This window comes from Hemiscyllium ocellatum, chromosome 1, assembly GCF_020745735.1.
Source record: "Hemiscyllium ocellatum isolate sHemOce1 chromosome 1, sHemOce1.pat.X.cur, whole genome shotgun sequence".
Taxonomy (NCBI): Eukaryota; Metazoa; Chordata; class Chondrichthyes; order Orectolobiformes; family Hemiscylliidae; genus Hemiscyllium; species Hemiscyllium ocellatum.
Window position 1 is genome coordinate 67857737 of NC_083401.1, and position 16416 is coordinate 67874152.

At 41.7% G+C, this 16416-nt stretch overlaps 1 long non-coding RNA gene across 1 annotated transcript; it reads left to right on the top strand.

Annotated features, from left to right (window-relative positions):
- Window positions 1-278: 278 nt before the first annotated feature.
- Window positions 279-9881, top strand: LOC132818732 (uncharacterized). The gene is made up of 3 exons (XR_009645018.1): window positions 279-326; window positions 7801-7937; window positions 9796-9881. It is a non-coding gene; the product is annotated as an uncharacterized LOC132818732 (long non-coding RNA).
- Window positions 9882-16416: the final 6535 nt, after the last annotated feature.

Genomic DNA, 16416 nt, shown 5'->3' on the forward strand with positions numbered 1-16416 from the left:
AGAGCAGAATCTGTGAACAAATGATTTACTCTGAGTCCTATTTTGTTTATTCCTGTCCACCAACAATCACAATTGCTTCAGTATTGACAGACAAATTTAGTTACATTTTCATTTTAATCTTGTATTATATCAAATATGTTGATTGTGAATCTAAAGTACGCTTCCCTTTGCAGAAGCATCAGATGTAGTACCATCAAAAGCAAATGCAGCAACAAGTCAATCTGCAACAACTGAGACAGATATGGGATCATCACATTCTGCATCTCTTTTTCTAAGTAAATTGACAGTGCACACATCCACAAGGATAACACTTGTATCTTCAAAGGGTAAGTAATTCTGATTTGTTTGTATAATTAAAACAAAGATGTAACTGCAAATCATTCACCGTTTATTATATAAGCATCTAGCTGAACAGCCATTACATCTCAAACCACTGCTACAATACAAACCCAACCTCACCAGAGTTGATGGGATCTACAGTAATTTAGTTCGTTGTCTCAGAACAATTAGAACACCTCAATCATAGAATCACTTTCTTATTTCTATGATCAATTCTCCTGAATGACAAGTTATATATTTTGTCAGGATCTTCACCACTCATACCATCTGTGATATGGTGTAGCTAAACCATCTGCAATGTTGTTGATAGATTCACTGTGACCAATCCTTCTTATTAGTGTTAGATTAAGCTACTGATACTAAGTGGAAAATAGCAGTCACACAAAGTCTTCGGCAGAAGATAGGCTCAATTTTGACAAACAGTCTAGGATAATTACGTAGTACTGAGGCAGACTAAGGCTGCTATGCACATGGAATGTATTTTGTGTGTAGGACTTCAATGGAGAAAGTGAGGAATGCAGATGCTGGAGTTCAGAGCTGAAAACATGTTGCTGGAAAAGTGCAGCAGGTCAGGCAGCATCCAAGGAGCAAGAGAATCGATGTTTCGGGCATGAGCCCTTCTTCAGGAATGGAGGACTTTAATCTCCAACACAAGTGTTATTTGACAGCACCGCTGCATAGTGGAGTCCTAAAGGTGAATCAGTAACAGATGATGTGATTATTCTCATCAAACCAATCTTAGTGATTCATGGTCTTGTATCTACAGGTTTCTACACTATATAAATGCTATCACTCTAGTATGTTGGATAGATCGGTTTTTGTCCAATGTATACAGGAGGGTTTCCTGACACAGTATGTCAAAGGGCCGACAAGAGGGAAGGCCACACTGGATATGGTGTTTGGTAATGAACCAGGCCAGGTGTTTGATTTAGTTGTTGCTGAGCACTTTGGAGAGAGTAACCATAATTCAGTTATGTTTAGTTTAGCGATGGAAAGGAATAGGTAAATGCCACAAGTGAAGAGTTATCGATAGGGCAAGGGCAATTATAATGCAATTAGGCAAGAATTAGGATGCATAGAATGGGGTAGCAAAATGCAGGGTAATGTGGAGCTGGTTTAAGGAACAGATATTGTGTGTCCTTGATACGTATGTCCCTGTCAGGCAGGGAGGAAGTGATAAGGTAAGGGAACCGTGGTTTACAACAGAAATTGCATCTCTTGTTAAGAAGAAGAAGGAGGCTTATGTGTTGATGAGGCAAGATGGTACAGATGAGGCGATGGAGAGTTATAGATCAGCTAGGAAGCATTTAAAGAGAGAGTTAAGAAGAGCAAAGAGAGGACATGAGCAGTCTTTAGCAAATAAAATAAAGGAGAACTCTAAAGCTTTCTGTAGGTATGTGAGGAATAAAAGGATGATTAGGGTAGGAATAGAGCCAATCAAAGTACAGAAGTGGGAAGTTGAGTGTGGACCCTCTGGAGATCGGAGAGGTGCTAAACGAACATTTCTCATTGGTTTTCACTCGGAAAAGGAGAATATTGTAGAGGAGAAGAATGAGGCACAAGTTATTAGACTAGAAAGGATCGAGGGTAGTTACAAACAGGTGTTATCAACTCTAGAAGGAGTGAAAGTAGACACGTAACCGGGGCCAGATGGGATTTATCCGTGGATTCTCTAGGAAGCTAGGGAGGAGATAGCAGAGCCCTTGGCTTTGAGATTTGAGTCATCATTGTTTACAGGTTTAGTACCAGAGGACTGGAGGATTGGAAATATTGTGCCCTTGTTCAAGAAGGGCAGTAGAGATAACCCAGGTAATTATAGACCAGTGAGCCTTATTTCTGTTGTAGGAAAGGTTTTGGAAAGGATTAGAGTCATAGAGATGTACAGCATGGAAACAGACCCTTTGGTCCAACCTGTCCATGCCGACCAGATATTCCAACCCAATCTAGTCGTACCTGCCAACACCTGGGCCATATCCCTCCAAACCCTTCCTATTCATATACCGATCCAAATGCCTCTTAAATATTGCCATTGTACCAGCCTCCACCACTTCCTCTGGCAGCTCATTCCATACACATACCACCTTCTATGTGAAAAGGTTGCCCATTAGGTCTCTTCTATATCATTCCCCTCTCACCCTAAACTTATGCCCTCTAGTTCTGGACTCCCCGACCCCAGGGAAAAGACTTTGCCTATTTACACTATCCATGCCCCTCATAATTTTGTAAACCTCTATATGGTCACCCCTCAGCCTCAAACACTCCAGGGAAAACAGCCCCAGCCTGTACGGCCTATCCCTCAAATCCTCCAACCCTGGCAACATCCTTGGAAATCTTTTCTGAACCCTTTCAAGTTTCACAACATCTTTCCGATAGGAAGGAGACCAGAATTGCACGCAATATTCCAGCAGTGGCCTAACCAATGTCCTGTACAGCCGCAACATGACCTCCCAACCCCTGTACTCAATATTCTGAACAATAAAAGAAAGCATACCAAATGCCTTCTTCACTATCCTATCTACCTGTGACTCCACTTTCAAGGAGCTATGAACCTGCATTCCAAGGTCTCTTTGTTCAGCAACACTCCCTAGGACCTTACCATTAAGTGCATAAGTCCTGCTAAGATTTGCTTTCTCAAAATGTAGCACCTTGCATTTATCTGAATTAAACTCCATCTGCCACTTCTCAGCCCATTGGCCCATCTGGTCCAGATTCTGTTGTAATCTGAGGTAACCCTCTTCGCTGTCCACTACACCTCCAATTTTGGTGTCAAATGCAAACTTATTAACTGTACCTCTTGTGCTCGCATCCAAATCATTTATGTAAATGACAAAAAGCAGAGGGCCCAACACTGATCCTTGTGGCTCTCCACTGGTCACAGGCCTCCAATCTCAAAAACAACCCTCCACCACCACCCTTTGTCTTCTATGTTTGAGCCAGTTCTGTATCCAAATGGCTAGTTCTCCCTGTATTCCATGAGATCTAACCTTGCTAATCAGTCTCCCATGGGGAACCTTGTCGAACACCTTACTGAAGTCCATATAGATCACATCTCGTGCTCTGCCCTCATCAATCCTCTTCAACAAACTCAATCAAGTTTGTGAAACATGATTTCCCACGCACAAAGCCATGTTGACTATCCCGAATCAGTCCTTGCCTTTCCAAATACATGTACATCCTGTCCCTCAGGATTCCCTCCAACAACTTGCCCACCACTGAGGTCAGGCTCACTGGTCTATAGTTCCCTGGCTTGTCCTTACCACCCTTCTTAAACAGTGGCACCACGTTTACCAACCTCCAGTCTTCTGGCACCTCACCTGTGACTACCGATGATACAAATATCTCAGCAAGAAGTCCAGCAATCACTTCTCCAGCTTCCCACAGAATTCTCGGGTACACCTGATCAGGTCCTGGGGATTTATCCACCTTTAACCGTTTCAAGACATCCAGCACTTCCTCCTCTGAGGATGATTTAGCAGTTTGGATTAGAAACAGGCTTTCTGAAAAAAGGTAGCGAGTGGTGGTTGATGGAAAATATTCAGCCTGGAGTTCGGTTACTCCAGGATGTGCCACAAGGATCTGTTTTAGGACCACTGCTGTTTGTCATTTTTATAAATGACTTAGACGCAGGCGTAGGTGGCAGGTGACACTAAAGTTGGTGGAGTCGTGAACAGTTTGGAAGAATGTTACAGGTTGCAGGGAGACTTGAATAAACTGCAGAATTGGGCTGAGAGGTGGCAAATGGAGTTCAATGCAGCTAAACGTGAGGTGGTGCACTTTGGGAAGAATAACAGGAAGGCAGAGTACTGGGTCAACAAAAAGATTCTTGGTAGTGTGGATGTGCAGGAGGATCTTGAAGTCCATGTACATAGATCCCTGAAAGTTGCCACCCAGGTAGATAGTGCTGTTAAGAAGGCATACAATGTGTTAGGTTTCATTCATAGAGGGATTGAGTACCGGAGCCACAATATCATGCTGCAACTATACAAAACACTGGTGCGGCCGCACTTGGAATATTGTGTGCAGTTCTGGTCCCCATATTTCGGGAAGGATGTGGAAGCATTGGAAAAGGTGGAGAGGAGATTTGCAAGGATGGTGCCAGTGTGGAGGGAAGGTCTTATGAGGAATGGCTGAGAGACTTGGGTCTGTTCTCATTGCAAAGAAGAAGGCTAAGAGGGGATTTGATAGAGACATACAAGATGGTCAGAGGATTAGATAGGATAGACAATGGAAGTCTTTTTCCTAGGATGATGACATCAGCTTGTATGAGAGGGCATATCTACAAATTGAGGGGGGATAGATTTAAGACAGATAACAGAGGCAGATTCTTTATGCAGAGAGTGGCAAGGGCGTGGAATACCCTACCTCCTAACGTAGTCAACTCAGCCATGTTAGGGAGATTTAAACAATCCTTAGGTAAGCACATGGATGATTTGGGGATAGTGTAGGGGGCCGAGCTGAGAATAGTTCACAGGTCACCACAACATCAAGGGCCAAAGGGCCTGTTCTGCACTGTATTGTTCTATGTTCTATAGCTGTGTTCAGTTCTTTCCAGATTTCTTACATTGCATTAAAATGAATGTTTTGAAGATTTTGGTGAAGACATTGTTGAAAGTTTGCCAGCCATTTTCAGGTCTTGAAGCTGCTCAACGTTGAACTTTTTTTTCTAAATGGTTACTTAATCTTCAGTTGTTTCTAGTGATGGTTGATGGACAAACAGGAGCAGAGGAGCCAATGGTCTGTCCAGCAGTCATTTGCACTGCTCATGCCTTTACTAACGAGGATGTCCTTTTGGTCTTGGGATCATAAACCAATGCTCTTATTATGAAGGCCTCCATGAAGTCCTGAACTTCCTTTTTGGCAGAACAGTGTGTTGGTGATAACCAACTGACGTTCTGTGCATCTTCTGAGCAGGAGAATCCAATGAAGTCGTGATTCCTGACTCCTTCCTTTCTGGTGGGTTTTGTCCAGAGTTGGAATTCCTTTCCAACCCTTTCAGCCACTTCTCACTAATATCCTTACATACAGATAAGGAAGGACACCACTTCAACTGGGACAACACATCCATCCTAGGACAAGCCAAACAATGACATGCACAAGGATTCCTCGAAGCACTCTATCAACAAACACATTGACTTGGATTCCATTTACCACCCCCTGAGAAAAAGAACAGGAAATGGCATCACCACACAAAATGATATCAGCAACCCAAAGAAACCCAAACATATAAATAGAAAGCAGGAAACATCAGTAGTGCTTTATCCGCAGGCTCACTGAAGATGTTATCTAGTACGGTAATGGAACATCTGAAAATGAACCTTCCAACTCAGCGAGCAAACCTACATCCAGAAACTCAACCTGAGCTACAAATCTCCTCAAAACTCACTAACTTCTCAGTAACGGTTATAATATCATGCTCCCAAGCTCTTCGTTCAACTACCTTATTCCATGGATCTCTTGCGCTAAAGTACATACCACATAACCTGTCAATTCCTTTGTTCTATATTTTCTAACCATCATTTCTTCTGCCTTTTGAATATACTTACTAATTTTGCAACTTTTTTCTATTCTTCTGAATCTACCCTGAAAGTCCCAAACCCTGGCCAAGCTATTTAAGACATCCTCAACAGCACAAGCAAAATCCACAATGCGGATATTGGTCACAGTGATGTTAGGGTACATTCTTTCTGGCATCTCTCCAGCTATGTAGTCATCAGCTTTATTTTCCTACATCTGTTCCAACATATGGTACCAGGAGGAATCCAGAAAGTACTAGCTTTGAGGTCCCACTTTTCCATTTTCCTCAGCTCTGTAAATTCCTGCCTTCACTGTCTTATCCAGCTTTCTGCCTACATCAGGGGTCTAAGACTAGCAAGATGTGTGTTTGGGTGAGGTGAGGTAGGGGGAGCATGTGTAGTCCAGCTGCCACAACATGATGGAAGGTGTAGATATTAAGCAAAATGACAATTGTTAAATAAAATGCTCTTTCCTGGATGGCTTCAAGTTTCTTGAATGTTTTTGAAGCTCCATCCATCCAGGTGGATAGTACGTACGTTTTCACTGTCTTAACTTGAGGCTTTCGGACGCCAACAGGTTTTGAGGGATCAGGAAGTGAGCAACTCATCAGACTTCTCAGCCTCTGCCCTCATCTTGCAGCTGCAATATTGACGGGGAAACTTATTTGAGCTTCTATGTAATGGCAACCCTAAGCATTATAGCAGAGAGCAACTAAGTGATGCTGCTGCAATTTAAGATTAAAACAGATGACTGGATTTTCTCTTGTTTGAAGTGGTCCTTCTATTTCAATTCTATGCCACTTAATGTTATCTACAATATTTTTTGAATACTAAGTTTTTTGAAGAAGTAACAAAAAATTTGGTGAAGGCAGAGAGGTGGACATTGTCTATATGGACTTCAGAAAGGCATTCGACGTGGTAAACTGAAAAACATGGTTAGATCATATGGAATCCAGAGGGAGCTAGCCATTTAGATACTAAATTGGTTTGACGGTAGGAAACAGAGTGGAGATGGAGGCTTGTATTTTTGTACCAGATGCCTGTGGCCAGCAATCCGCCACAAGGACTGGCATGGCAAAATTGTTGTGTAGTGGACAGTGAAGAAGGTTACATCAGAGTACAGTGAGACAGACCTATCAATCCAACTAGTCCAGGCTGACCATGTTCCTAAACTAAACTAGTCCCACCTGCCTGAGGCTGAGCAGTGACCTCATACAGGTTTATAAATTCATGAGGGGCATGGCTAGGCTAAATAGCTGATACCTTTTTCCCAGGTAGGGGAGTCCAAACAAGAGGTCATAGTTTTAATATGAGAGGGGAAAGATTTAGAAGGGACCTAAGGGACACAATTTCACGCAGAGGGTGGTACGTGTACGGAATGAGCTGCCACAGGAAGTGGTGGAAACTGGTACAATAACAACATTTAAAAACATTCTGGATGAGTTCATGAATCGGAAAGGTTTAGAGGGATATGGGCCAAATGCTGCCAAATGGGAATAGATTAATTTTGGGGTCTGTTTCCATGCTGTATAACTCTATGTTTGTATGACTCCATATGTCAACACAAGCTAAGGTGTTTTCCAGGTTCTGAGGTAGATTGTCTTAGGCTGTTTCTTTACTGTAGCAACTTGTGAGTAGAACTTAACAAGTAGAATTATTAGTGAACTTCCATTTTCCTGACTAGGATGAAATGATACTTAGTGATGCTATAGTTGAAGATATTAGGCTTTGGATGCTTCCTGCAATGATAGCTTGGGCCTGTGATTACTAGCCTCCAGCAATCACAACCATCTTCCATTGAGTCAGATACAACGCCACCTGCTAGTAAATATTCAAATGCGACTCATCTATTAGTTCAAGTAGTCGTGTGGTTAATATGGAACTTTTAAGAAAGCATGGGTGATTTCTTTTACTTTATTCTTATGGATAATTGAAATTGCTTCTGCAGAAATGAAGGTGTTATCCTCTACAATGGCCTTAAACACAACAAGTAAAGCAGTTGTGTCAATACCAACCTGGATGATCATCACCATTGTCATAGCTGCTGTTCTGCTCCTGTCCATAGCTGTACTCATAGGCTATGTGGTAAGAAATTCTGTTACACATATGAACTTTGTGTCCACATATGCTTTTCAACAAGTCAGACAAGTATTTAATGAAATAAAAAGCTTACAACAGCCATGTAATATTCCAATGAGGAATTTCCATGGGTGGGTCTCTCATTCACCCATGGAAATCAAGGAAACCCTGAAAAACCCAACACAAACTATCAGAAAATTCAATGGAAAATCACCCCATGTTTGTTACAGTTTGCAATTGGCCCTTGCCAAATTCTAAAATATAAGCTCTAATAGATGAAGAACGTGGCTTATCACTCTCAATCTTCAAATTTCTCAAATTGATCAAATTACTGTTTCACATTAATAATGAAAACTGTGCAGCACATGAGGTCAATGTCTCATTGTGTACTTGCTGGTTGAAAATCAGTTGACCAGCTAATCCCATTTTCCCAACTTTTCGTACGTTATCAGTGGGTTATAGCATGTCTGGTGTACATCCAAGTGTATTTGTCAATCTGATGAGGTTTCAACATCCACCTTCTAGCCTCCACAACACTCTGGGTGGCCAAAAAAAAAAAGAAACCAATTTAAAGTTATCAGTTAGGCAACGTATTCATGCACAGGATCCTGTTTTGTGGACCAAATGGAATTTGTGCAGACATTGAACCTTTTTCATGGAGAGTATGGAGACTGCTAATCCCTGCTGCACATCACATGGCAACACCTCGACCAGTTGGAGTCTACCTGCTGGTAAGAGTTTAATCCGCTAGCTGAAATTGACAGTTAACAGATCCATGCATCTCCATGCAACCACGGTAAAATGAAGCAGCTACCTCTACTCAGCATCCAGTTACCTCCCCTCTCCCTAATAACCAGGACTTGATGTGTAGTTAGCATCTCTTTAGCTGTGTTTCTTAAGCTGAAAAAAAGTAACACTGCATTAGTTGGCTCTGCTATTTAACATTTTTAATAACCATTTTATAAAATTAACTATTTGTTGCAGTCACATTGACTTTACTCATAAAGTTATGTTTTCTTCATATCATGACACCTTTTCAAAATTCATGTTTAATGTTGCACCAAACCAGATCTCAGGCAACAGCTGCCTGGTTGCCTGCTAAAGGAGAACAATATGCTCACAAGTTTGGTTGCTGGACAAACACCATCGCCCATGATTTTATTCAATAATCCTGCCAGCACCTCTAGTATGTCTTCCCTTCTCATCAGCTGAGGATTCCTCCCACCTTCAACACAATGATTGACAGGGCCATCAGATGGGTACTTTCCATTTCCTGCATTTTTACTGTCACCCTTCCCCCCTCCTTCACAACCAAGATAAGTGCTCACCTTCCACCCACCTCCATGTTCAAAGGATCATCCTCTGCCATCTGTCACCTCCAGCCTGAGGAATCAGCTGCATCTTTTGAACAGGCATTTCACCGCTTTCCACATTTCAACAATTTCAAACTCAACCTTTACCCCCATTTTGTTTCCCCTTTTTAGTTTTGGTTTCATCTTACTTTTCTCTTGTTTTTGATTTTGGGTGGCAGTTGTTCATCATTCCACTAATGACAGCTCTTCAAGAGACAACGTTTGTATCTTCATCTGGCCCTTTCCTGCACCCTTTGGCCATACATAGAAATTCCTTTGTAACTAATTTCAGATTTTCAGACAAGCCATGCATGTTCATTATATTTGCCTGCACTGAACTAGTTCACTTGCCAGTTTGATGAGGATCCCACCATATCACAAAAATGTGCTGTTTCCTCCAAAAGTAGCTGAAAATTTTGATTTCAGTTTTATGTTCACTAGTTTTTTTCCACTTTTATGATTCATTGCGTATGTTCATCTTACAATGATTTACTAACCTTTGCTCCCTACAGATTGCAACGTATGTTTATCAGAAGATTGGGGCATACAACATGCAAATCACACAAGACAATTATTATTTCCAGTTTAGATCATGGAGGAATATTGATGAAGAAATAATGACATCTTGAAGACAGTCTTTACTTGTACAAGATCATCATTATTCTGGATGAAATACAAAATAAGCTTATATTTCTTTTAAATTAGGACTGTGTTTCATTTAAAATTTCTAGAATACAATATACTATATTTTAAATAATGTTGAAGTTTGTATGGCAAGATATTTTTCTGTAAGGTAGCATAAAAATGGGAAAAGGTGAATTTTTATGTTCTGCCTATACAGTATCAGTATGGGGGGGATCCTCATCAAAGTGGAAAGCATTCGAGTTTCAGCCTTTTAATCTCTAATTAAACAATGAAAAGGAGGAGGAGGAGGAGGCTTCATAGACACTTGCGCCCTCAATTGATGAGCCTAGCACATCATCGCAAAAAACAAGGCCAAAAAATTTGCAACTATATTCAGCCAGAATGTCTGAGAGAATGATCCACTTTGACAAGCTCTTGAATTTCCCAGAGTCACAGTTGCCAGTTTTCAGTCAACTTGATTCAATCCACATGATGCCGAGAATGCACAGGATACTCCAAATTTTATGGGCCTGGTAATACTCAGCAATAGTACTGAAGATGTGCTCTAGGACTTGCCACACACTTAGTCAAGTAGTTATAACACTGGCATCTGTGCACAAAAAGCAGCACAAATCCAATGTGGCCAATCACAGTGCTATCAGTCTATTCTCAAACAGTGAAGTGATGGAAGGTGATGGTAACAGTGCCATAAAGGGGCAATCACACAGTAATAATCCATTCACTGATGCTCAGTTTGGGTTTCATCAAGACCTCCCAGCTCCTAACCTCAATACAGCCTTGGTCCAAATATGGGGAAGAGAGGTGACATCAAAGCAATTTTGACTGATTTGGCAATATTATTGGGAGGTTATCACTGGGAGGTTATCATTGACGAGAAGCTAAACTGGACCAAGCATACATATGCTGTTTGACATGAGCAAGTCAGTGGGTGGGAATTGAATGATACGTAACTCACCTTCTGTTTCCTCAAAGTCTGACAACCATCTACAAGGCACAAGTCAGGGTGGCACAGTAGTCAGCACTGTAGGCTCACAGTGCCAGGGACCTGGGTTTGATTCCAGCCTTGGGCAACTGTCTGTGTGGAGTTTGCACATTCTCCCCATGTCAGCATGGGTTTCCTCCCACAGTCAAAAAATGTGCAGGTTAGGTGGATTGGCCATGGTAAATTGCCCATAGTGTCTAGAGATGTGCAGACCAGGTGAGTTAGCCACGGGAAATGCAGGCTTACAGGTAGGGGTCTTGGGTCTGGGTGGGATGCTTGTCAGAGGGTTGATATGGACTCAAAGGACCAAATGATCAGGCCTGTGAGCCCATCCCTGTGTCAGCCACTTCTATCTCCACATTTATCATGTCTTGCATACAAGCCTTTGACTCTATTTTCACTTGTCTAACTTGCTTTTCTCAATTAACATTCACAAATATCAATATGCATTTTGAACATATCTTGGAGGAATTCCTCAGTCAAGATTGAGATCTTTTCTTCTTCTTTCCACTAATTGGCCCTCTGGCATCATTAACAATGTGCCCATTCACTACCTTGATCTTCCTCCCATTCTATTCTGTCTCCATCTCACTTAATTGTGTTCTACCTAACCTCTCTAAATTATCTAACCTCGAAACAACAATGGAACCTGAACATTGCTCTAAATACTCTAACTACACTTTCTGTTGATTCACCATGTGTAATTTTGGGAGAATGAACAGTTAAGAAATAGTAACTACCATAATATTCTGATTATGTATGAAGATACACCTAGATACAAAAACAAATTTATTAGAAATGATGGTTGCAATAATCATATATCAGCACTTTACAATGCTATAGCAACAAATCTCTTTTTCACAATTAAACATTATTTATTTGGTTATTAAATGTAACAATATATTTAACTTTGAAAGTTGACTCACACTGGGATTATTTTGTAATATTAGAAATTTGTCAATAATTTTAATCTATAATTAACAATTTTGATTTAGTCGGCTTTATTTCATTAGAAGCTTCAGAGCATGATCTGAAATGATTTCCCATAAGTCAGTTTTCTGAAATCTTAAGAGAAAATGCCAGAAACACACTGACTAGGTCAGGCAAATAGCGTAGAAACAAAATTAATGTTACAAGTCCAGGTCCTCTCATCAGATTAGATTACTTACAGTGTGGAAACAGGCCCTTCAGCCCAACGAGTCCACACCGACCCGCCAAAGAGCAACCCACCCATACCTCTACATTTACCCCTTACCTAACACTACGGGCAATTTAGCATGGCCAATTCACCTGACCCGCACATCTTTGGACTGTGGGAGGAAACCGGAGCACCCGGAGGAAACCCACGCAGACACGGGGAGAACGTGCAAACTCCACACAGTCAGTCGCCTGAGTCGGGAATTGAACCCGGGTCTCAGGCGCTGTGAGACAGCAGTGCTAACCACTGTGCCACCGTGCTGCCCACAGACTGGGATAAGTTTGAGGTATGATAGGTTTTGTCCAGGGGTTAGGTGGGAAAAGGATAGAAGGATGGTGTAATATATTGTAGAAGATAGAAGATATTGAACTATTCTTTCAGGGCCATGGAGAATTGTGATGAGTGGAAAAGATTCCTGATGAAGGGTTAAGACTCTCTTAGTCCTCAAACACTGCCTGATGTGCTGTGCTTTTCCAGCACTACACTTTATCAACATTGACTTACCAGCATCTGTCGTCCTCACTATCTCCTATGGGGCAAAAGGAAACAATGAAACAGAAGATATGCCTAAAGCAGGTGCAATACTGTGAGAAAGCAAAAATACGAGAAAAAGAAAAAAAAGCAAACTATGCACAGGCAACCAAATGAGGTTACAGTCTGAAATTATTAAATTTAGGACCAGAAGGTTGTAGAGAATCTAATCAAAAGATGAGGTGCTGTTCCACATACTTTCATTGAGCTTTACTGGTAAAGGACAGAAAGGTCAGCATAATTCTCCAAGGTGGAGAATTAAAAGTGAAACACCACCAGAATATCATAGTGATGCTTACAAAATAAAATCAGGTAAACTGCAAGCAGTAGCAAATCTATGGTTGGAGGTCTCAATGTAGAGGAGACTGCAACGTGATCAGCTAATATAGGATACAAAATTGAAAGCAATACATATAAATCACTACTTCACCTGGTCTCACAGAAGGAATGCTCGCTTCAGAATATTGGAGAAGAGAGGAGAAGGGACAGGACGAAAAGGAAAGATGAGTTCAGATGAATGCACCAGTGCAATTTCAGAGTGACAGAAATCAAAGTTCTTCCTCTTAGTTCTCTTCTATATCCATCACCCTAGTTTTGCTTCATTCTCCTTGTTTTTGTGGCTTTGCTCTTAAAAGATTTCCCTCTTCCCCTCATTTCCCTTCCTCCCTAAACCAATCTCTTCCCCAATAAGCCCCCTTTCCTCCCTCATCCAACCACTCCCTATGCAACCTATATGTCCTCCACACATTAATCAGCAATCATGCTCATTTTCCACCTTGCTTTATCCTATTCCCCTCTTTCTTCTACCTTTCCTTCCAACTTTTCTACAGGCCCTTCCATCTTTCTTCAATCCCACCCATCCCTCTCCACTTTTCACTCCTTCTTAAATTGTCTCTCACCAATCCTCTCCCACTCCCTCCAGCATTAGCCTTTCCTTAATCCCCTTGCCCATGCATCCTGCCCTTCCTCTAGTTTCTCCCTCCTCTTCCCAGTCCTCCCCACTTCCTCACAATCCCAACTCTAGCTTCATCCCTTCCTTCTCCTCAAACACCTACCCTGTCACCACACACTTCCATCACTCCATCCTTTCCTAATGCCCTCTACCCCTATTGCCCTCTCCTTCATCCATCACCCCCTCTTCCCTTCTCCACTTTCTTCCAATCCCACTCTCCTTCTTCCTCTCTTCCATTCACTCTCTCTCTACTCTCCTTCTCCCTGCCTCTTTCTGTCCACCTCCTTCAACCTTCCTCCCCTCTTTCTCCCTGAACTTTCTCCTACCTCTCTCTTTCAACTTGCCCATGCTCCATACCTATCTCACTGTCCCCTCTCCCTTTCTCCTTCCTTCCTCCCTCTTTCCTTCATCCATCCCTTTCTTCTCCCAAGGAGTTGAAGATGCAGATTAATGATTGGTGTGAGAGGAATGGAGTTTCAGTTCACAGGGCGCTGGCACCAGTACTGATGAAGAAGGGAATTGTTTTGTTCGGATGAACTTATTTGAACAGTGCTGGGACCAATCTCTTAGTGAATCAAATAAACAGAGAAGTAGAGAGAGCTTTAAAGAGTGCCAAGGGCAGAGGTTTGTGAAGAGGGATTATCTCAGCATACAAAACACAAGGATATAGTGGCAATTATTTGGGTAATGATACAAGTGTGTCAAGAATGGAGTGTACAAACATGAATAAACATCAACAAATAGATCAAAGGGAAAAGAATGGTTAAATAAAACTATAAAGTTACTGGCTCTTTTCTTAAACACGTGATACTTAGGAAAAAATTTTACAATTAACATCCAAATGTTAATGGGTGTAATCTTTCAGCCATTTCAGAGACTTACCGAGTCATAGAGATTTACAGCACGGAAACAGAGTTGGTCATGCCACGCAGATATCCTAACTTTAAATCTAATCCCTTTTGCCAGCATTCGGTCCATATCCCTCCCAACCCTTCCTATTCATATACCCATCCAGATGCCTTTTAAATGTTGCAAATGTGCCACCTCCACCACTTCCTCTGGCAGTTCATTCCATACATGCACCACCTTCTGTGTGAAAAAGCTGCCCCTTCCATTCTTTTTAAACTTTTCCCTTCTTACATTAAACCCATGCCAGCTAGTTTTGGACTCCCCTACCCTTGACTATTCACCCTAGCCATGCCCTGCATGATTTCATAAATTTCTATAAGATCATCCCTCAGCCTCTGATATTCCAGGAAAAAGAGCTCCAGCCTATTCAGCCTCTCCCTGTAGCTCAAATCCTGCAATCTGGCAACATCTTTGTAACTCTTTTCTGAACCCTTTCAAGTTTCACAACATCCTTCTGATAGCAGGGAGACTAGAATTGCACACATCATTCCATAAGTGGCTTAACCAATGTCTTGTACAGCTGCAACAAGACCTCCCAACTCCTCTACTCAATGCTCTACCAATAAAGGAAAGCATACCAATAGCCTTCTTCACTATCCTATCTACCTGCGACTCGACTTTCAACGAAATATGAATCTGCAAGGTTTCTTTGTTCAGCAACACTCTCCAGGACTTTACCATTAAGTGTTTAAACGCTGTCCTGATTTGCCTGTCCATAATGCAGCACCTCATATTTATCTAAATTAAACTCCATCTGTCAATCCTTGGCTCATTGGCCCATCTGATCAAGATTCCATTGCACTCTCAGGTAACCTTCTTCACTGTCCACTACACCTCCAAATTTGGTGTCGTCTGTAAACTTACTAACTGCCTATGTTCACATCAGTCCTCCAAGGCGGACTTTGGGATATGCAACAACGCAGAGTGGCCAAGCAGAGATGATAAACAAGTTTGAATGGCCTCAACCGGGACCTTGGGTTCATGTCACACTGCAGGCTATGTCACTCCACCACACTATACACTCTCTCAGACAGGCGCGCGCGCGCGCGCACACACACACACACACACACACATATATATATGCTTGAATACTCACATACTCATGCAGACCCTCTCTTATACACATGCTCTCTCTCATACACACACTCTCATAGGCTTATACTCCATCACACTCACATGCACACTTTACCAAGCATGCACACATGCAAACACATTCTCCCAAGTGCATTCACATGCACACACTCACACACTCTCTCTTTCATGCTCACATGCACATATAAGTCTATGGGGTGAATTTGCATGTGCAGAATTATATTTGCAGATACATTCTATTTTGGTCAAAAAGCGTTCAATCTGCAGGCAGTCAGTGCAAGCAGCCAATCTAATTTTATAAATTCCTACTTTGGAAATAGAACCGGTCTGACTCAAGATTGGGTTACAAACAGACTCTAACCTCACACCTTTAATGCATTGTCTGAGCTGTCACCTTTTTTTATAAAACCTTAAGTTATCTCAAGAGTGTGACTTAAAATAAGTTCTGTGATTTAGATATTAATGAACTGAAACCTGCAACCCATTCTAAAAGATGGAAGACTTAACAGCAATCTAGGGGTATTCAATATATCATTTCAGTTGCATGACACTACAATCTTTTGCTATAAATTCTGTGACTTTTGATCCCTGCTCCTCAGGTACCTGATGAAGAAGCAATGCTCCAAAGCTAGTGCTTCCCTGTTTGACTATTACCTGGTGTTGTGTGATTTTTAACTATGTTCACACGCAAATCATTTTTATAAATGACGAAACGTTGTGGACCCAGCACAGATCCTTGTGGCACACCACTTGTCACAGTCCGCCAGTCTGAAAAGCAACCCACCACCACCTCCCTCTGTCTTCTACCTTCAAGCCAGTTCTGC